Raw genomic sequence first — 23,018 nt, 5'->3', positions numbered from 1 at the left:
ACAGTAAATCTACTGTAACTTATCTCTTTTTACATCATCTTCTATACAGTGAGCTATACTTAGTAAATTGCATAGCCCTCAAGAGGCCAAGAATTATTCTTTCTGTCAAGAACAGCAGTCATGGCAAACTTGGGTTAAACACATTCATTAGCACATGTTATCACATAATAACAGTGCAATTAACTTATGGACCCAAAATATTTGCATATTTGAATTCATTGGTTTTAGTGTATCTTGAGAGATATAAATGAAACAGTTCAGTGTTAATTACTTCCAAACACTTGCATGAAACCAAGGACATATACTAAACTTCAATGCAAGGCAAGTATATTGCATCAAAAGTGTTAAAGGTGAAGAGTGGATGGTTTTTCCCAAATTAAACAAGGCCTCAACTGTGATATTTGTCTGATCCATCTAGTGACTAATTCTCTTGACTACAGCACCCCTAACAGTTAAGGAACTGCTTCTCAGCAGCCAGGAATGTCTCTGTCAGTATTTCTTTATACAATTCTGAAAAACAAGATCGATTCTGGTCGCCATTCATTCATTTAATACTGCAATTTCATTCTCTTCTGGATTTACTTGGGATCAAAATCCTTCTCTATAAATTCCTATGAAGTATTTCATTAAAGGTTAGATCTTTGAAAATTTTAATTTCCCCATCAAAAATGTAGCCATTTTGTTCCCCTGACAAGACTCTTTGGAAGCAAAATGCATACAAGCTTTAAGAAATTAAACAAATACTTCAAAAAATTAAATGGTAACAAAAAAATTAATTCAAAAAATTGGAGAGATGGTTCATTTAATTGGATTTTTTTCTCTAATTCTCTCAACAGACCTCCCCAAACCCTGAAAAAGCTTTAGGACATTTTCATGAGGATATTTTAGAAGGGACCTATTTTATAAAGTGGTTCCTATGTTCCATTATGATTTGATGGTAAACTCATCTGTCTTTTTTCTGAGCACGCCTAAAAAAAAAAACCATGATAAGCTGTGCTCCTTTGATTGCTAGATACTCTTAGGCAGCTTTCTTGGGTTGGCAACACTGCTAGATATGTGGTTTTGTGGTGTGGACAAGAACTGAATCAGGAAAATCGTTCTGTACCCCAAAACTCTATTTGAAAACCATCCCAAAGCCTTCCTTCTGTACTTAACTCCAGACCTGTTTGAAGCCTTGTGGGAGCTATGCAGAATTGACTTTTGTCACTGTTTCATTATTTCTTTAATCAGCCATCAGCAAGTATTAGAAAAACCTCATCTAGGCAATAGCGAGCAGAAATACAAGGAAGGTGCCTATTAGTAATACACAAAATTCAACAAATTTTATATAATAGCCTGAGCAATCAGATAAATTAATTTTTAAAACTAGTTGAAGAGAAAAATTAAATAGATGCATTCATTCAACCGTGACCATTCTGAGTTTCATGTCCACTGGAGTGTCAGTCCTGACACATTATTAAAAAGATCAGATTAAAATATGAAGAAATTTAGCTAATGAAACTGAAGGGAAAAAAATTTTGCAATGTAATTGCTTGTTACAGTTTTCAGCCTCCTGTCTGCCACCTGCCATGGTCTAGTAAACTGTATTTTAGGAAAGGCCATTGTATAATAACTTTTTATATTGTAACAAGATTATGTTTTCTTGTATTGACATTCAAGCACAAACACTTATAATTAAATGTGGGAATATGCCTAAGTTGTACCTTGTTATGAGTGATATAGCTGTTTTCAGAGTGCGTACTGTACTGTTGCCCTTTTTAGCTCTATCTTTAGCATGAATAAATGCATAATTTTTAATGGTGTACAGACAACAAAGAAATCAAAAGAATGAGAAGATATGAGAGAGGATTTGCCAGAACTTTGGTTTCATAATTGAGAACTTATTATCAATTAATGTTCTATGTGATATTGTCCTTGTGAAAAGGTAATTATAAAAATAATGCCCTGTAGTGGTCCTATACACTGCATTCTAAAAGGATGACTAGATTTTTCTTGTTATTGTTTACTGTAGTTGTGCTGCTTTACCAAGAGGATGAGTAGTTCTGAAGCTACCACATATGGCCACCTATGCCTTGAAAATTATTAAGACTGATGATTTGAGTAGTTTTCTCATCAATATATTGCAGCCAAAAACATGGTAGTTGTAAAACAGGTTTTGAAATATAAGAGCAAAACCAGGAATCAGAGTAAAGTTGACTCAAATATTGTCCTGAATTCTGAGACACACGCAGCTGCTCACCATGCCTTTCCACCTTTCACCTTCTTCATTGCAGCATCTAAGTTTTTTGCATTTTCAGTGCATGAAATGGGATGTAGGATCCTAGACAGGATAAGAATGAGAGAGAGATCACAGCACTGCTGCAGTTAAGGGTGGATGGAGCATAATGCTGTAAGAAAAGAAATCTTCAAGCAATATACAGTGGTTTGTCCAATACCTTTTAACCAAGTCATCTGAATGAACCCCATTCTCAATATCACATTGCACAGGATACAACAACTTGTTGGAACTAGAAGAACAAAGATATGTCATAAAAGATGAAGGATGTTCTGAAGGACTTCAACCCCCTGTCAAATAACATACACGCCAAGAAAAAGCTAGATGGATTTTTTTTTAGAATTAATTGGAAGACCTCTTTTTTCATGCTTTATGCTGTGCAGTAACTATAAATTCAAAGGTAGTAAGTGGCATTACACAAGCACGTGAAAAGTTTGCTGAACTATCTGATATCCAAAGCTTTTTTGTTGTTGTTTTGAAACTGATATGGCGCAAAATTAGGTGATAAACTTCTCATTTAAGCATGGCATGTTGCTATCAGGACAATTTATTTGAAATTCTGCCTTCAGTTGCCCAACTACGAGGCCAAGTGATGAGCCAACTGATGATTGTCTGACAGCTCTTCAGCCGTTCCTCACTCTTGTTTTCTATGTAGGTAGCATGGTTTCCGTGAGCTACAAGTAATCTGGCCATTGACGATGGAGTTGGGTGTGGTACCAAAGGTGACCCGCAGAAATAAGTGTTATGTGAAGTGGGACCTGATTTCATAGGGAAAAGTCTGTTTTTCTTTCCAGAGCTGTGAGGGGATGGTCTATTCAGAGAAAAATGTCCTTACTTCAGCACATTGACTGTTCTTTGAAGCTTTTCTTCTAGTGTAAAATGTCTCTGACACTGTGGGTTTTAACATCATCATTCTCAAAGATCTACCAAGCAAAATATGTCTACGTCATGGTAGATACTTTATAGGGACAACTACTTAGCTGATTTTTTATAACTGTGCCTTTACATGGTGGGGTTTTTTGTTTGTTTTTTTTATTGATAAAACCATTTGAAACTTGTTATATGCAACCTGTTATTAACAATATGGAAGGAAGGAAGCAACTCTGTCAGGCTTCAGGGATCTAAAACATTTCTGAAAGCAGTCAATGCTGTAACATCACTTATCTCATGAGACTATTGCTCAACTGTTTGAATCCTGCTGTGGCAACATCATAGCTTTTAAGGCAGTGACCCAAAGGAAGGTGGTCCTGCTCTCAGATAAAGTGTCTTTTTAGGGGGAGTGGGGGGAGAGGGAGGACAAGGAGAAGGGAAAACTGCTAGAAGGCAGTAAACAACAGATGATTTAAGTTGGGTGTTGATCACTGTTCTTTCCATTATCTCTGGCACAAAGCAGTGGGATAAATTTAGAATCTTCATACTTATATCCCTGACTGTCCTTAAGGTGAAAAATTATGAAACTGTTGAAAACTTGAAATGTTCCACAGGAAAAAAAAATTAATTTATTGACTAGGTCTGTCAACATTGCTTCCCTAGCAAACGTATCCTTCAATAGCACATCTGCGTGTATGTTTGAGGCAGGTACTTCTCCCATAAGTGAAATACTTCATTGTTGCTATTAATCTTCAAGGGTCATATAGCCATGTGTCTGATCAGCATATTTTTGTTATATTATATCTTGCAACATTTCAATATCACATTGTTATAAGAATTCTACAATACGCGGTCAAATTATAGCTACATGAAGTGAAAATTTAGTAGAGATTTAATGCAAGCACAGTTTAGACAGATATATTTACATTGAAATGTAATGGGTTTTGGCAAGTAGATTTCTTTAATGTAAACGTACATTGCTGTAGAAACAAAACTAAACTTTAGGCATCTTTGGATCCGAAGTCATTCACAAGAGAGAAAAATACTCCAGTTTAAGGCTTGGTATGATTAATTCTTTATGCCGAGAATAAAATGGTGCATTTCTCTTTTCATAGGGAAAACAAATGGCCATCAATTCTAGCACTGACTTCTGATTACAATTTGTCCTCTTTGTTTATTTCACAATTAGTGTACATAGATTAATTACAATTCATGAACCTAATAATTTATACATTAGTATTTAGCCCTTGTCATGTCTTTAATTTTTGCAATTAATTGTTTTAATAACAGAAAGGTTAATTGCACTATTCATCAGAACTGCTTGCTGTGAAATGGTAGACAAATAAGAATCTTCAAAGATAAAGGGCATGCTGACTAGTCTGAGCTGTCATTCCAGCCAAGGGAAACTCGCTGAAACAGCCTAGCAGGTTCACTCAGTTGCTGAAATCTTGGGGATCAGAACTGATGCTGTGTTCAGTATAGGTCGCTAAAAAAAAAAAAAAAAAGAAAAACAAAAGTCTTTGTTGAACAGTATCTTCTGTTCTTCTGTATGCATTGTGGCATGGTACATAGATACGCATTCCTCTTCAGCTTGCTTTGAATGTTGGTGTTTAAAATGTGTTTTCAGACTTTTTAGGACTACTGTGCAGAACCTGAGTGCTGCTTATATCCTGATTAATCCTTTTACTACAAGGCCAGATTGTGTTGCTGACTGAACCTGTCAGCTAACTGCTGCTCAGCCATTAGACCGGTGATAAAAGCAAACCCACAATTAATGTGTACCTGTGGTTATACATATACAAAGTGCTTAATGACCCTTTATTGTTAAACATGAATTAAATACGCAGGTGTAAATAAGTGGCAAAAATGACCAGATTTGGATTTTCAAGTCCATCTTAATTTTGATTTATTGAAATATTTGCCTAGGAACTGACTCATTTAGGTGAAAAGTGGTTGCCCTGATATAATGGTGCTAACTTTTCATCTTTTTATATGTACGCAGTAAAGTCAAGAGTAGTGTGTGCTTTAAGGAGGAAACAAATCATCATTCTGGAGCCAATCCAAAGCATTTTAACACAGCCCTTTGGTAATCTTGTTCATTCATGCTATTGACTGAACCATACCTGCTCCAGGCACAGGAACCGGTGTGTTTGGTGTTCAGCGCTGTCAGTCAGATCCATCAATTAGCCTAATTTTAAATTTGAGGAAAATGCAAAATTTTGAATTTACTTTTCTGCATCTATTTACCACCAAGACTATACTATTTAGGCTTTATTCTGGTTTGAATAAAATCTTACTTCAAAATACCAGAATTGCTGGCTGAATGAAAATCGTGTTTTATAAACAAACCTATTAAAACTATGTCAAAGTTTTGTTAAGCTTATAAGAAATGACCCAGAGCATCTTCAGGCAGCAATTTTTTGCTTCAGCTATTACATACCGAAATGAAGAGCAGATGGAAGATCAAAGGAAAAGTCATGCGGGTTAACCATGTCAATGTAACAATATTAGCAAGACAAGTGTCAATTTTTCTGCAAATAGGATTACAAAATGGCAGACTTTATTGAAATCTACACGTTAGCATCTGTTTTTTGCTTTATCTGTATGAGTGTCCCAACTTGCAACTGGCTATAGGATGCTACCAGTCGTAAACTTACTGGGAGAAACCCAAGACAATTCCCACTTTCAGTTAGACAGAAATAAGTTTGCATTAGTATAGACTTTTCTCAGGAAATATGCAAAAAATAATTTTCATTCCTTTTAAGCTAAATCTCACAATTAAGTTGTGCAGTAGATGTTATTTTTATTTTCTATGTAAGAAGGTAGCTAAAGGATGGCTGAAAAATGCCAGACTGATTTCTAATCTGGCCATGAACACTATGAACCATAAATCTCCCATGAGAGTATGTTTTCATGATCCAGATATTCGATAGGATCCTCTCAGGAAATATACATTTTCTCTATCCCTCAATATACTTTTCTTTTCTATATTGGGCTAAATCAGTAGTATTGTGCAGAAAATGAAAGTAGGGGACTAAAAAGACACACTCAAAAAAAATCCTGTATGTTAGAAAATAAATCTGATCATAAATAGCCAATAATTAGTTTTTGTTAGACCACAAACTTTTAACTGGCCTTCTTCAAGCTGTATTTCATAATGCTCCCTGTGACCACATCTGGACTGCAGAGGTGCTTTCTTTAACATACCTGTAATTAGGGGTCTCCTCATGCAAACAATTTTGATCAAATCTTTGTTCCATTCACATCAACATGAAATTTTTTATTTATTTTTCTGGGCCCCAAAATTATATCTGTCTTTTCTGCTTGAACACTTGAGTTTCATTTCTCTTTTCTGCAGCCTGTAATCAGGCGCCTGACTGCCATTTGCAGATGACCAGCGCTTTTCATTCCAAACACAAAACATACTACAAGGAAAAAAAAAATCAAAGTAATCAAATGCTTTTATTAGATAGCTTTCTGAATTCCAATATAAATGCTTTTTACAAATCATGTATGTGCATGCATATATATTTAATATATTGTACTGTAGATTCTTCTTTCCAATCTTTTACACAATTTCTATTCTTTCTGCGGCCTCACAGAAGCTGATATTCAATATCAAGGACTTTGACAAATGCAGGACTCTAACAATTCAGTCACTTTTTCCTCTATATGTGATGAAAAATATAGGTTCCTTGGCTCTTGATGGAAATTGGCTGAGATAAATTCTCAAGTCTGCACTGCGAAGTTACAAAGCAGAATGGGCAGGAGGCTGGTCTGGGCTGCAGGCTCCGTCCCTCACTCAGCTGACGCTGCAGTCGTACCGGACTGCTGGGCAAGTGCCTGCTTTAAATAATGGATTCTTGAGAGATGCATGCAAAGCGACGCAGAGATGTGATATCTGAGTGAACTGTGATTTTGCAAGAACAGACAGGGATAGCAATGAGGGTGTAATGGCAGAGGCTTCCACAGCGGGGGGTGGACCAGGCTGTGCCATCTGCAGCGATGGTCCCCAGCTGCGGTGGTGGCGGCGGCGGCGGCGTGGCAGAAGAATAGCAGATGCCACGGGCTGAGGCTTAAATGATCTAAAACTACACACTTCAGTAGTGAGAGTTCCACATGCATTTGGTGAAAGGGTGTTTGAATTTAAAACAAAGCTAAATGTTTTTCAACCTGAGAACTTGAATTTCCTTGCTAAAATGTTAGCCCTGGCGGGGTGCACTGTTCCTTTCCTGACAGGCATATTCGTATGGTTACAGTTTTCATGGAGGGAAGGAGAAAATAGACTCAATCCTGTTGTCCTTGTAAGCACTGCGGTTTTTGGGTCACATTCACACAATACTAGCTGCAAATTAATTGGTTATCAATATCAAAGTAATATGAGATTTTTGAAGAGCTGGTAAATATTATTCAGCCATTGAAATTTTACATGGTATGTTGACATCCTTTTGAATTTAAGTATTTTAAATCACTTTTAACTGATTCTATTTGGTTAAAAAAGTGTTCTTTGTACTTCTTTCAGCCCAGTAAAATAGAAGAATTTAAAAATACATAAAAGTCAAAATAACACTTTTTGCTGTCATTATTTCCAAAATGATTCTGTGCTAGGTACCCCAATCTTAAAAAAAAAAAAAACAAAAAAACAAAAAAAAACAAACTTCACCCCCACCCCCCAAAAAAATCCAACCCCGAACAGCAAAAAGAAACAAACACCAAAACCCCAAACCCAAACAAAGAAAACACTCCCCACCCACCCCCCAAAGGAAGCAAACCAGAAAAGTTTCATTCTATCTCCACCAAGTCTACAAGTTACAGTTTTATACAGCATTATTGTGGGGTTTGGTTATAAAACTGAAAATAGGCTCAGCATGATAAAAATGAAACTCTGTATAACCATAAGCTCCAGTCACAGCAGTCCAGTTGCAGGATGATAACCTCATCATGAAGTCTTTGAGGAAAAAAATCATTTCTTTGCATGTGCTAAAAGTTAACCCATGAATCCCCTAATTGATGTAGGGCAGAGCTATTCTGTCCTTTGATTGTAAGGCCCAAATTTTTCTTCAGTCCATACTGCTTCAAGGGATGACCGGGGCTCAAGTCTCACTTTATAGCCCGTGTGGTACTGACTGGGAATGGCCAGCATTGGGATGCTTTCCTTGCAGAATTCTAAAGTGTGCGTTTTGCGTGGATTTGTCTCAGCAGTCACTGATGCCTAGCTTATAGTCCAGCCTGGTCTCCTCCACAGAAATGTCTGTATCACCCATCGTGGAGCGGCATGGGAGCTGCTGGCAGCCGAGTTACTTGCATGCACATTGCTGTAGGCAGCTGTTCGGCGATGGACTAGCGAGAAAAGGTCATTCTCAGTCTTGCCTGTTATGGAGAATTTAGGTGCAGCCATAGATGCTATTGTTAATCAAAGAACAGTAGTACTAAAAATGAACTTAACATGTATTTTCCATACAGAAATAGTATTATTTTTCTTTTACCTAGAGAAGAGCTATTTTCTATGACTGAGTTTTTTTGCTAGTACTATAAGCTGCCTGTTAGAAAAACATAACACCACTTAAAAATAAAGCTTGCATTAAGTATTCCTAGCTGAAATATTGTTTGTAACAGCATACTGCTAATTATACTTGCCTTTCTTCCTCTGCTGCAGTATGCTTACAGATCATATGTCAGAAATTGAACTTTCTGATATTTATTAATACTTTTAAGTGATAAGCAAAAATTACCTACTGGGAAACATAATAACTACTTATATAAAGCAACTACTCATCTCCACCACAAAGATGGATTTTAAGCACCAAACAGAAGGTTTTGTACTTTGGCTGTGCTGATGCTGAAGACATCAGTTAAATTAGAATCCTTTCATATGTTAATTATTTATTGTTGTGAATTATGCATCCTCTAAAATCAGAGAGACACATAACCTATGATTTATTATTCATTTAGCATGAAAACTTGTTTTCATATAACAATTTCTCTGTTAGGAACGGAGTTCTGATTTGAAATAAAACCTTTTAATATGGGCTACAGTTAAAACATAAGAGGTTGAGGTTTTTCTGAAAATGTGAAAATGATCTCTAAGATACAGTTTAACCCCTACAACTTCTTTAGTAAACTTTTAAGTTCGCTGAGCGATGTACAGTTATGGATTCATTAGACATAGGCTAAAAGAGACTCTAATTTGTGTATCTGTTGTTAGAAGATTGGTAGATGAAAGTGGATTTTGTTATTGCAAGAACTCTGAAGAGCAGCTGCATGTGTTTTCATATACAACAAATTTTGCAAATCTTGATTCATTTTTACTTTGAGGAGGCGGCTATGAAATTTTTGGACTGTTTCTGACTTGCTCTGAATTTGTTTTATTCTGTTTCAAAGTTAAGAACAAAATTATGGGTTTTGAATCTAGACCAATCAAAACAACAGATCTCTGCTGAATGATTAGAAACCATAGATATTTGTATAGCTGTAACAAAATTGTAAGCATTTTTCAAACTAGAATTTCACGTCCTCATTTTCCTTTTTGTGCACTGTGCATTCTGCTGCTGTTGGAACATGATGTAAAGTAAATGCAAATTCTCGGTTGCTAAGATCTTGGAATTTCTTAGAGACTAATTTGTTGTTCCGAAAGAGATCAGAATTGGGTAGGAAAGAGATTGGTTTTGTTTCTGACTAAAAGAAAAGGAACAGGAAATGGTTATGCATATGTAATACTCAAGTACATAACATGTACTGAACACACCATAAAGTCTTGGGGCCAGCAGAGAAACTGAAAGAGAGAGGTCCTATTGACTAATTTGTCATAGAAAAAAAGTGCTACACTGCAAAATATTTAGCAGTCTGAGTTTTAGTGTGAATAAATAAGCATGAGCAGAAATGCAGTAGAACACAGGTAATGACTATGCTCTTTTATTTGTTTAGAAGAGTTGGTTTGATTTTCTCGTGATACTAAATGCCTAGGGATATTTCAGACTTGTTACAGCACTTAGAACTAGTATATAGTATATATAGTAAAATACTTAAAATTACTCTGTGTGGAAGTGTGTATACCAAAGGTAAAATCTTCATAGAAAAGAATTCTGTGCAAGAACTAGTTTTGGAGAAGTGCCCAATTCAGCAAGTGTGTGACACCCTCCTTTGAACAGGCCAGTAGACCTTTCTTCTTTTGTGTTGTAACAAAGTTGTAGCACAGTAAGAATGAGAGTGAAAGAAGAATGCCAAATCCACTATTGGCAACTCATGTGATCTGACTAGGTTAAGATTAAACTGGGCTGAAGTTCATGAGATGAGGAAAAAGTCCCCAGAGTGTGTTTAAGCAGTTAAATTTAATTTTTATGCCCTTGTTCTGGGCAAAAACAGTGGACAAAAACATCAGCAAAATGGAAGTGCATCTTTTAGAGTATCTGCTGAAGAGTTCTTGCATGGGTGAGGAAGGTCCCTTCTCTTATGTTAAGCATGCAAGACTCGTGCATATTTGTAAATAAAAATGAAAGAAATGTTTGCTAACAATTTCCACTGCGAATGGGAAACTGAGCCTCTTTGCCAGATTAAGAAAAGAAGAAACATAAAGTGATAACAGTACAGTTATTGTAACAAATCCTGCATTCCGTGTAGTTTTGCCTCTAAGATGAAGCAATGCTTTTTTCTTTCAACCATAAAACTCTTTAAAGCTGCTTGTGTGCATATTGGTATTGCACACTGATTTTGTTGAAGAGAAAAATGATCCAAAATAAGAAAAGAGTTTTTCAATAGTTCTTGCAAACTCAGCAGGGGAGCCAAGGTCTGTCAGCTCTGTTCTGCATGTGAAAGATTTTGAATAGCTCCGGAGCTAATGTTTCTAAGGCTTCCTTAAGGAAAGGTCAATGCAAAGTACAAGAAGCTGTAGGCAGCAAGTCAAAATAATAGAAAAAAGTATATTCTTCTACCTGTTTGGCTATGTTAACAAGCTCAGCTATTCAGTGCTTATAATTGTCAGTGTCAAAATAAGAATATGGTAGACCATTTTGTAGAGATAATGCAAATTTTTATATACATAAATGTAAGCTCTCTGTGTATGTATACATACATGTTTTGTTATAGTTTTCTGCTTCTGTTCTTTTTTTTCAATGAGCAATTGCTTTTTCCTCTCCCCTATATAAGTTCTCCTGTTTGCTAGTTGACCTTAGAAACAAGCTTATTTTTATGAGCTAAAAAAATCTTTGTTAATGCACTTCTCTAAGTGATGAACTGATATGTGTTAGCAATTTCTGTTGTTCCCAGTGTTCCGTTTGGTTAATTATTGTTAAGGCAACTGTTTAAGATTGGTATGTACTCCCTTTTTTTTTTGTTGAACTCCGGTCTACCTGAATATAATGCTGCAAAAAGAAATCCCTGTCATCAAACTGTTTTTCCCATCATTTCATATAACAAAAGATAATAATCTTATCTCATAATCTAGGACTATATTCTCTGTTGTATAAATCTTTATAATGTTAAACCTTAATATTTATTACATGTTCCATCTTGCTGCTGACATTCCTATTAATGCTTCGCTTAGTAAGGCAGAAATGGTACTTCTGTTCTTTATAGTGCTAGAAAAGATTGAAAAAACTCTTTGTGCACAAATCACAAGAAAGTATAACTTATCTATTACAGAGCAAGAAGATTAAATACATGGCCATAAACTCTTTGCAATCATGGTGACTGGAGTAGAGGCTTCTTCTGATTGCTTTAATAAATCCTTTAAGTACGCTTTCAATCTCTCAACGATTCCTGACAAAGCTTGTGTGCTGTTGTTGTGCATCTGCCTACATCTAAAGTTCTGGTTATGAATATTTTATATGGCTTATCACCGCACTTGTGTCATTGGTTCAGAAGATGCTGGTGTGCCATTTGTTAGTGCTTGTTAATGCTGTACTAGGCAGAAAAAAAGGGGGGATATGTAGTTTTAGAATCTAGCCTCTCGTTTCCTTTTATAGAAGATATAAAAAATAATAATGTTTGTGAATGATTGATGAGGTGATTGCATTTCACAGATTTTGAGACCTTGGTCCATTAGCACAATCATTTTGAGAACTTGTCTTAGCTTCCTGTATGCAGTGCGTAAAGGACTAGGTCAATGATATTGCAATAGCACAGTAATGAAATGGTATACTGGAAAATCTGCAATATCTGTAACTGCTCAATTTCTCTTTTCTGGTGTAGGAAACTGAAGCCAAATACATGAGTGTCCTTGTAAGAATAGGCTCTTCAGTCATGTTTATATTTAAGTTTTTCCTTTTTAGTTATTTACAGTTATTTAGACATTTACTTCTAGGTTAGTTTGAATTACCACCACTAATCATTTATATACCAAGTGTTGAATTGTCAGCCGTCTATAAGAGTACATAAAATGATCCCCATATACTCACATTTGGTCCTAGCAAGCTCATTTCCATGCCTACCAAACAGCATTTACACATCTCCATACAAGCACTCCTATACTCACAGATGGGTGTGTTTTTGTGGAAGATAAGAGAAGCTAGTGTATGCTATCATGCAGAATTTTGTTTCTTATTTTGGATTAAGAGAGAGGCATATGATAATGACATAACCATGGCTATTTTTGAGTCCTCATTTTTTGTTCCACCAGGAAGGAACTGTTACTTATATCATATTGTGTTTAAAAGCTGAAAACAATAAAAAAATCTGTGAATGTTACGTACAAATGAATAATGAAATAAATAGGAATTTGTTTTGATATCTATTTTGGATTCCTTTTCAGTAATACTTTATCTGAATGAACTTATAGGCAGGATTGTTTGCAGAACAACCTATTGTAAGTCAATACTAGTGTATTGGGTTTGCGTGGCAAGGTTTTGGTAGCGGGGGGGCTACAGGGGTGGCTTCTGTGAGAACCTGCTAGAAGCTTCCCCCATGTCCGATAGAGCCAATGCCAGCTGGCTCCAAGACGGACCCGCCGCTGGCCAAGGCCGAGCCCACCAGCAACAGTGGTAGCGCCTCTGGGATAACAGATTTAAGAAGGGGAAAAGAAGTTACAGGGGAGTAGCAGTTGCAGCCAGAGAGAGCAGAGTGAGAAGATGTGAGAGGAACAACTCCGCAGACACCAAGGTCAGGGAAGAAGGAGGGGGAGGAGGTGCTCCAGGCGCTGGAGCAGAGATTCCCCTGCAGCCCGTGGTGATGAAGACCATGGTGAGGCAGGCTGTCCCCCTGCAGCCCATGGAGGTCCACGGTGGAGCAGATCTCCACCTGCAGCCCATGGAGGACCCCACGCCAGAGCAGGGGGATGCCCGAAGGAGGCTGTGACCCCATGGGAAGCCCGTGCTGGAGCAGGCTCCTGGCAGGACCTGTGGCCCCGTGGAGAGAGGAGCCCAGGCTGGAGCAGGTTTGCTGGCAGGGCTTGTGACCCCGCGGGGGACCCACGCTGGAGCAGTTCGTGAAGAACTGCAGCCCGTGGGAAGGACTCACGTTGGAGAAGTTCGTGGAGGACTGTCTCCCATGGGAGGGACCCCACGCTGGAGCAGGGGAAGAGTGTGAGGAGTCCTCCCCCTGAGGAGGAAGGAGCAGCAGAGACAACATGTGATGAACTGACCCAAACCCCCATTCCCCGTCCCCCTGTGCCACTCGGGGGGGAAGGAGGTAGAGAAAATCAGGAGTAAGTTAAGCCTGGAAGAAGGGAGGGGTGGGGAGAAGGTGTTTTAAGATTTAGTTTTATTTTCTCATTATCCTACTCTGATTTGATTGGTAATAAATTAAACTAATTTTTCCCCAAGTCGAGTCTGTTTTGCCCATGACGGTAATTGGTGAGTGATCTCCCTGTCCTTATCTTGACCCATGAGCCTTTTGTTTTATTTTCTCTCCCGTGTCCAGTTGAGGAGGGGGGAGTGATAGAGCGGCTTTGGTGGGCACCTGGCATCCAGCCAGGGTCAACCCACCACAACTAGTAAATACAGAATGCAAATTTTGGACTTCTAAGTGAGACTGTTTTCAAAATGTATTTGGTGTGTTAAGATCTCTGGGGATGACGTGATTAAGGTTTTTTTCTCCTATAGATCCTGCAGTAAATGTCTGTAAAATAATTCAGTTTGTGGCACTAAACCAAGTGGTTTGTGTTAAAGCCGTTTTGAAAATAAAGTAATAAACGTTAAAGCAGAAGATGCAACTAAATAGTGTAATGCCACACAAATAGAGAAGAAATCAATGTATGAAAACTGAAAATGTATCTGGGTACATGGCTGAATTGGGTTCAGTGGTTCAATGAGAGCATTACCTAGCTATCTACATTTGATGATGTAATTATATCTGCTGATGCCTACTTTCAGCACATGTAGATAACAGATCTATGTAACTATACGTAAAATCAAAGGCAATTTACTACCACTCACCTTTAGGACAAGATTTTCTTTTTACCTGTCATTATTTGTCTTGGCAGAAAACAGAGTTTCCAGAAGAAATCTGATTTGAGATTTCATAAGCTTGTAAAAAAGATGATGATGCATTTGGTAATTAGAGCTAGAACAGGCCTGCTTGTTTTCAGTACCTTAGAGAAATTTCCTTGCAGATTTGTCAGTGATTGCATTAGTTTCTTAGGTCTGTGTTTAATGGCCATTCTTGCTAAAATGTGAGCCAATTTCATCACTGCAGTTTTATTTGTTGAGGCATTTGTCCAGAATGTGTTTATTCCTTTCTTTCAGAGAATTAGCATATATTCCAAATATTCAAAATTAAGTCAAATAAATAAGATATTAGCTTCCTATACTTTCTGTATCCTCAGAAATGAGATATTCATGTATCAAAAGCAGATAGAGAATTGTCCGTTTTAATTTGGCTGTGATTTCAATCCAACTGAGAAAGCACTTAGATGAACAAGAGTACTGATACAAGTATCATCTTAGGAACACTAAATTTGTATTTCCTTCCTGCAAAAAAGAAAGAAGGTATATGCAGTACTCTGATAATAAGACATGTGTCTAAAGATTTTGGTGAATATCATCAAATCACTGATGATTTTGGTGAATATAGAACTAAGAAGATGATACTTTCTGAATTTCACAATGGAATGAAGTATCGGGGATAACATATAAGATAAAAAGCGTGTATAGGTTCCAGGGATTTCTGTTAGTAAAAGCTAAGAATAATAATAGCTAAGATTTCACAATGATTGAAGAAATTAACAATATAGATCAAAATATTTTTCTTGACAACTACTTTTTAGTCCTTTTGAAATACATTGGCTTATAAAATCTAGAAACTATTTTGCAAGGCCATGCCAGGGGATTAAGTGTTTGTAGGTTGTTTTGGGGTTTTGTTTTTCTTCTAGTACCAGTTTAAAATTCAGCATGCAATCACAAAAGATGTTTCACATGTTTAGATTCTTGGAAATGGTTACTCTTGAAACTGAGAAATGCAGAAATTACTTAAGTCAATTAGTTATCAAGTCAATTAATGGAATAAAGTCATCACAATTGTCTCATCCCCTGAAGTCTGTTATCTCCAGGTTTTAATGTAATTTCATGACCAGTTCTAAATCCACAATTCAGTGTTTGATGTGCCTTCTCAACCAAAAACAGATTGGGGGCCAAACCATCTCACCTTAAGGATCTTAATAAAGTGAGAAAATTGATTTCAAATTAACTCTTTGAGATCGCTCACATGAATAGGAGAGGAATAACTGATAGCAGTTATACTTTCCAGTGGGCTCTGCTATTTCTGAAGGGTCTGTTCTTTGAAAACTTTGTAAGTCTGCACTTGGAGCACACAGAAAGAGCTGCTCGCATCCTGATGCTCCAGACAGCCAAGGCTTTGTTGCTCTGGATAAGATCTGTTCTTTTCCGTTCTCATTGAAGCAGAATTTCCCCCTGTATCTTCCTCATTCTGCTTCTTCAGTATTTCTGCTAAACCCACGATTCCCATAAGTTTGTCTGATTGATTTGCTTCCCACATTTCTTCCTAAGGCCATTCCATGCGTTTGAAGACTGTCCTTTTCATCCCTGGGCTCTCTTTGCTTCCAGTAAGGCTTACAGGGGGCTCTCAGTTAATATCACTGATCCCTCCAGCTGGCAACTTTCAGACTGATTTCTGTGTAACAGAGCCTAGTATTTTTCACAAGGATACTGACAGCTCTCATACAGAACTGTTTTTATTTATTTCCTGTTACTAATGAATTAGGCCTTGACTATTGCACCAAAAAGCTAGTTGTGGGGGTCACTGTGTCGTTGGAAGTGCATTTTTCAGAGGCATTATTTTTTAGAGGCGATGAAAACTGAATTTAGTGTGCTATGCCTGAAATTTTAACAGCTGGATGAATGTGTACATGTTGCAATACTCATAAACATTCTCCAAAGAGAAACACATTGATTCTGGTATCTCCAAGTATGCACACAAATATTAGTTTGCTTAATTTTTTTTCCTTTAAATTTTCTGTATTAACTTTTTTGGCTGATGTTGATAGTGCTTTCATAAGTGAATACAGAAAGGTAGAAGCAACCTAAACTATGTTTTCCTGTTTCGTAAAAATAATATAATACAAGCATACAAGGAGAATGATACATATTGAATTAAACTCCATGACAATGTCCAGGACAAGAATTTCTCAATGATTGCCTTATCAGAAGAGCATTCCTACATTGGTGTAATTGAAAATACTGCTGCTACTAACAATAACAAAAGCCCAAAAATGTTACTATTTGTCCATTCATTATTTTATTGTAGAACTCGCAATACTTGAGACCATGTAACCACAGTTCTTGGCTTGAGTAAGAAAATGCTTGAGATCTGTGCTCATGCTGGAAAAGTTTGAAGTCATGAACTTTAAAAGTTCCAAACCCAGAAATCCACAGAAAGAAATGAAGTGAGCCTAATACTATTTATGTCCTCAAACCTGTTTTGGCATTCTAGAAATTCTGTTCCTACTCTGCTTGATAGGTAACCATAGGCAGGGTGTTAGAACAGCTATTCTGGAATCTACTCTCCACTATTTATTTCTATTTGAAAGAAAATAATTTGGGGCAAGGAAGGGAATCAGTAGGTTCATTCTCTGAAGAATAATGGGGGAAAAAAGAGAGCAGATGAGCATGTCAAATAATTGTAGGACATGATTCTTCCTGTTGGAACCATCATTTTTATGACACTGACCAGTTTGGTACATAGAAGCTGAAGAGGTTTTACCTGTGGTGGTTGACTCCATAAAACTGAGGGAGTGGTAAAAAGAAAGGGAAAGATTTCTATTTCTGAATATTAACAAGATCCTTACTATGTTGAGAAAGGAATATTTACCTCTTGCATAGAATAATGTAAAAGGGAGAGAAACTGCAGCTGTTTTGTTGCTAAAGGACCTCTGGTAACCAAAGTAGTTAATGACACCAAACTTTTCTCACTGGAGTACATGAAATGATTGGCATATGGCAACAATTGGTACTGGTATATTTTCGTATGCAGGGCGTGAATATGTGTGGTATGCAGGTGAGCTGGGAAAAGGGCGCAACACTAGGTCAGAAAACTCCTAAACCTGATCTACTCTGAGCCTGACTGGGAGAAGATGGGGAAAAAAGAGCGTGTGCTGAGCTGAGAAACAAATAAACATCTTTGGCACAAATAAGGTGGAAGTTTATTGAGACAAGCTACAATACAGTATTCCTGTAATAATAGGAAAATATAGGCTATCAGTTATCCTTTTAAAGCAGGGAGAACAGGAAAAGCAATCACTCATAGAATGTTTGAATTAGGAAAAATTATTGCAGCAGTTGATTTTGGTGTATGACTCTCTGCTGAACTACCTTGGGTATTCATTCGGTCTTCTCATACTAGATGAAATGACAATGTCAGTCTTGTCTAGTCACAGCTAAACCACATTCACAGCTTCATAATGTGTATCATAACACTTTTTTTTACCTGGGGGTAATTTTACAGTATCTCAGTCAAAGATTCATATAAAACCATCCATTGTTTACTCTCTCATAAGTATATGTTGCTTCAGAAGTGTCACCTAAATTTGTATCTGTTATTCATTCAGATTTGGTATGTTGTTTATGTTCACCTTTTACTTAGCGAGTTTATATTCTGTCACTCTCGTGGGGGTTTTTTTGGCTTTTGGGGGGTTTTGGCAGGGTTTTTTTGGTTTTGTTTGTTTGTTGGTTTGTTTTTGTTTTTTTAAAATAATTTAATCTGCATTCCAAATGAGGAACTTGTAGGAAAAGAGATTTCTAGCATGAATGCTTCCAACATTCCTTTTCATGAGCAATGGTGGTACAACAAGCCTTTTAGTTATCTGTGGAGGTCAAGCTCTCCTCAGAGAAACTGTAGACAACAAGCATCTCTCTCAGCTTGACTATGGCAGTCCTTTTACTGGACAGCTGCACTGACAAAGCTAGGTTGGCTTGTATAGTCCCTAGATTAATTAGTTTCCCTTCTCTTGGGTAAAGTGAGTCTAGACCATCTTCTTTTTTTTAAAACCACTTCATTTTAAAAGGATTTGTGGTTTTGTTTACTTGAGAAACATCCCTATGACGATGTGTGGGACAGGAATTACTAGGAAATTAAATATGTACTGTCTTTTACCATGTGTTAGATCTTAAGCATGCTTGTTAGCCATGCAACCTTGTAATAGCAGTATCATGCTCTACAAGTTATTTTGGGACCTGGAAATACCTCACAGTATGCAGTGAGATACATCTTCCTTTGCCCACCCTTTCCTCCCTACCCCAGCCTTGCTCCTTAACATCATGACTTGAATTTGGTTTGGGTCTGGTTTCTACAGTATGTCTAGTGAAGAAGGTCCCAATCAACCAGTAATAATAGTGAACAATTTGTATCTATAACGTTATAAATAGAAACTAAAAAATAGTTTGATTTGATGATGCTGCCCTTACTGAAATAAACTCTTAAGTGAGGATTCAATAGATGAGAGATGCAGAATAGAGCTTCTGGGAGAAATAGTTTTGTTACTAGTTTGACTCCAGTATAACTGTGGGGTTTTTTTACCTGAGAGCAGAATTTAAACATCTTGTATATGATTGAAATTTCATTTTATGTCAGACGAAAGGTATGAGAAAATAATGGTAAAGTTAATATGATTAAGAATTTTAAAGTATTTTCCAACAATAATGTATAATCCATCTGAATTTATTGCTTTTTGTTGAAATCTGTATGACCAAATATAGAAAAAAGTTTAGCAGAACCAGGATTTATTTGTTGGTCAAAATTGGAGAATGAGGATATAGGGAGTTGAGCTCAGAGTAATCTTGTATAAATCCATTCAGCAGAGCTTTAGGAGAGTCCTAAACTCTCATGCCATGAGGAATGAAGACATCACTGTCTAGAGCTAAGCTGCCATACAGAACTATTTTTGTGGAATAGCCGACAGAACGGAGTGTGTACTCAGCTGCTGTAGGGTAACCAAGGCAGGGCATCTGTGCCTTCAGCTGCCACCACTAAATCCAACAGGCTGCCTGTGAGCACATGGCTAAAACAAACAGCTTGGGCAGTTTAGGATGTTGGCTCCTCCTCCCTGCTTTTTGTCCATATGTGTCCACATCTTAGTGGTTGCACTCTGCTGTCTGCCATAGAAGCACTTCCCTGGAGGGGAAACCAGGCTTTGAGCAAACCTACTAAAGCTGGATAGAAGAGAGATATCCTGCTGAACTACTGCAGATGATCTATTTTGAAAGATTCTTGTATGACATGAAATTACATTACGTGTGAATTTTAAAAGATGAAACAACTCGTGTTCATTTTTAATCCTTAAAGTTACTTACATTAAATGTACATAATACTGAAAAAATTTAATTCAATTTCACAGTATTAATGAGTATGCAATAGTTAATTCTTTTCAGTTATTTCTTACCTGCACTGCAGTAAACTACATTTTCTTCGATCTTTAAAAAAAATTATCATTTACTATATTGGTAGCTAATGTATCATTTTCCCAAATAAATTTAGCAGTTATTCCATTGTCTAGGCTTCCACTTAGGAAAGTTGACTCCCATTAGCCACTCCTCCGTAATGGCTTGTGGGGAGATTGAACAGAAAACCAAACTAATGCAACCATTTTTCAGTCTCATAAGATGATTAAAGTTGATGTAAAAGGACTCATTAAAATTGAAAACGTTAGGATCATTAAAAAGCCATTAAACCACTTCACTCCTCTGATTTATTTTACAATAACCTTATTTGGTCACTGTTTTAAAGTCACAGAATCCCATCTTTTGTCTCTAATTATTGGCAGTACACCCACCATGCAGCAGGAGGACATGTTCATGATGAATCCATTCTTTGTAAGTCTTCTTTTAAGTTAATTCTTCAACCTTTGCAGATCCTGCTACTGCAGTCTCTTTGGCCATATACTTAAGTTCAACCATGAATAGATCAATTGAAAGCTGCACAACTGGTTGCCTACTTAAAGACGAATGTTCAGGGTACCAGGACCTATTCAAATAACCCACACTGAATTCTACTATTACCATAATGGATCATATTTAGTTCCAAGTGCTTTGCTTACAAATGACATCAGAATTTTAAGCAGTGTTTTCTGCAAAAGCTAAAATTGAGATGCTTTGAAGCATACTTTAGCTCCTACAAAACCCAAATTTTCTTTAACTCAACGTAGCAGTAGAAATCCCAGGCCATGGGGAAATAAAAAAAAAAGAGACCTTTATCTCACAGTTCTCATTTGATCTTGGCCCTTGTTACTTAATGACTCGCACATATGATTAACTTTAAATATAGCTGTTGTCCCATGGAGTTCATTGAAGCTATTCATGTACTTAATAAGCAAGCATATTTATACTTTTTATGTGGAGAACTAGACTTTTCAAAAGGGCTTTTTATCTTTATCAAAAGGCTCTTAATTTCAGCAAACAAGAATTAAAAAAAAATTTCTTGTTTCCTTTTCTCAAAGGAGACTACTAGTACTTTTGCAAAAATGCTGAAAATTAGTGAAAATTAATTGTTTTGGAAAGACTGTGCTCCAATTACTGATGGAGCTGTCAGACGTACCAAGAGGAATAAAACCAACCTGTCTGCTTTTATAAAGATTTTCTGATGAACTTGTACATCAGTTGTTAACTCTGAAAAGCATATCTTCAGACAAAAGAGTGACTTAAGAAAAAGTGAGAGGAGTTTCACAAAATATTCTCTTGACAAAAAACCTCAGGAAAACTTATGTTTAAAGTAAACATGTAATTTAAGAAGTCATAAATAAAAACACACATTTCCAAGAGTATCTCCAATTTGCCTCCCAGGCTACTCCACTGAATGCACTGCACTGAGTTTCCTGTTAACCAGGAGTAGGTTTTAATCTGGGATAGCCACATTTAAGGCTTCTTGGCTGGGCATGGCAGGGGACCACTCTGTTGTTTGCATATCGGCTACACTTCTGTAGTTTATGAGTAGTTGTAAAAGGGCAGATTGACATTCACCCTCATCTTATCCAAAAGTTCAAGGTCCATAAGAACGTAATTCCCCCTGACGATTAATTTGTAGTGCACATTTCAGGCTTTAGGAACAAGATATTTGATAAATGTCTTCATTTTTCATAAAAAGGTGACAGATGCTTAAGCCCATTCTGTAGGTGTCTAATCCTTTCACTCTTAAGACGACAATTTTTTATCATATGTATTGTACCTGATGCTGTGTATGAGTGCTTTCTTTTATACTACAGTTTTCATCTTACCAACGTTAAGCGCTGTTGTTTTGACACTACTTCCAAAGTTTTTTGCTTTGTGACTGTGTTAAAGCATCAGAATTGATCAGTCACATTAAAACTAACTCATTATTTTGAATCATACGTTATATTATGGACTGAGCTTTATATTCTAAATGTTTTCCTGTAAATTTTTCTGACAACTACTGTCAAGAAAAAGAGGAGTGGATACGGTCACATTTTAAATTAAGGAACTCAGTGCAAGCTAGGTGCTTGTCTAATATGGTTAAAGGGAGAGATAATACTTCTCAGAAAAGAGTGTAGAGGTTGGACTATCCAGCAAACAGCTGTTAATTGCAATTTTCCACCTAAGTATCTCTAGATGTATATTCCTAAGAGTATATTTGGAAATCAAAAGGTTACTTAGAGGCTGTAACTCTAGCATTCAATAACAGAAGGAAGTCTTTTCAGTTTTGAAAGGGAATGTGCCAGAGGAGCTGCGTTTGGGGAATACTTGACAGAAGGTCTGCACGTCTGCTTCTCTTGTTCTGTAATGAAAGTAGTAGGGGTTTAATAGAAAGTTATTCTTTTATGTGCTTCATACACCATGATCCTAATAGGACATAGGGTGTAATTCCTGGGTGCTTCTCTAACATTCCTCAAATCTGCTGGATAAGCTAGATGAAAAAGTAAGGTTTGAGGCTCATTGTTAACGGTAAGTTCTAGAAGAATTCACCCATGTAAAGCAGTGCAGGATAGCTAAGATCTAACATCTGGGGACTGTACCAGATGACTTATCAAACCTAAAGCTGGTCCCTGGCAGTTTTCTGTACTATCTGCTTTACTTTCTGTAGAAGTAATACTATTGCTTTTCCTTCCTGATGTTATGCCTTGTGCATAATTTTGCTCTTCTCTTCCTGTAGGTCATTTGACTTGACCTGTAAATCCACTGCAAGCAATGAGATAGGAAGATAACTGCCATAGGTAAGTGCTTCTTAAAACAAAAGGTACATGTCAATCATTTACTACCAGGGAATTGAATAGAAATTTTTTGTCTAGTGTCACTATAGTGAGGATTCACGCCATGCTACTCATAAAGCTGTCATTTCACTATGAAATGCTTCTGGCTGAAGCTGTGGTTGAAACATGATTCGTTAGAATATTGAATATATGTATTTTAATACCGCTTCTTTCATATGCTTACGTTTTCTGGCTACTGAATAACCACGTATGGTAGTTAATGTCCCAGTTAAC

At 36.9% G+C, this 23,018-nt stretch overlaps 1 long non-coding RNA gene across 1 annotated transcript in view; it reads left to right on the top strand.

Annotated features, from left to right (window-relative positions):
• The window catches only part of LOC127022027 (uncharacterized), a 126,524-nt gene extending 103,780 nt beyond the window's left edge, over window positions 1-22,744 (top strand). Inside the window, exon 3 of the long non-coding RNA XR_007767285.1 lies at window positions 22,688-22,744. This is a non-coding gene — a long non-coding RNA (uncharacterized LOC127022027). The remainder of the gene's footprint in view (window positions 1-22,687) is intronic.
• Window positions 22,745-23,018: the final 274 nt, after the last annotated feature.

The sequence above is a fragment of the Gymnogyps californianus genome, chromosome 14 (genome assembly GCF_018139145.2).
Source record: "Gymnogyps californianus isolate 813 chromosome 14, ASM1813914v2, whole genome shotgun sequence".
NCBI lineage: Eukaryota > Metazoa > Chordata > Aves > Accipitriformes > Cathartidae > Gymnogyps > Gymnogyps californianus.
Note: the sequence above shows the minus strand (reverse complement) of the source record. Positions and strands in the feature narration are given on the sequence as shown.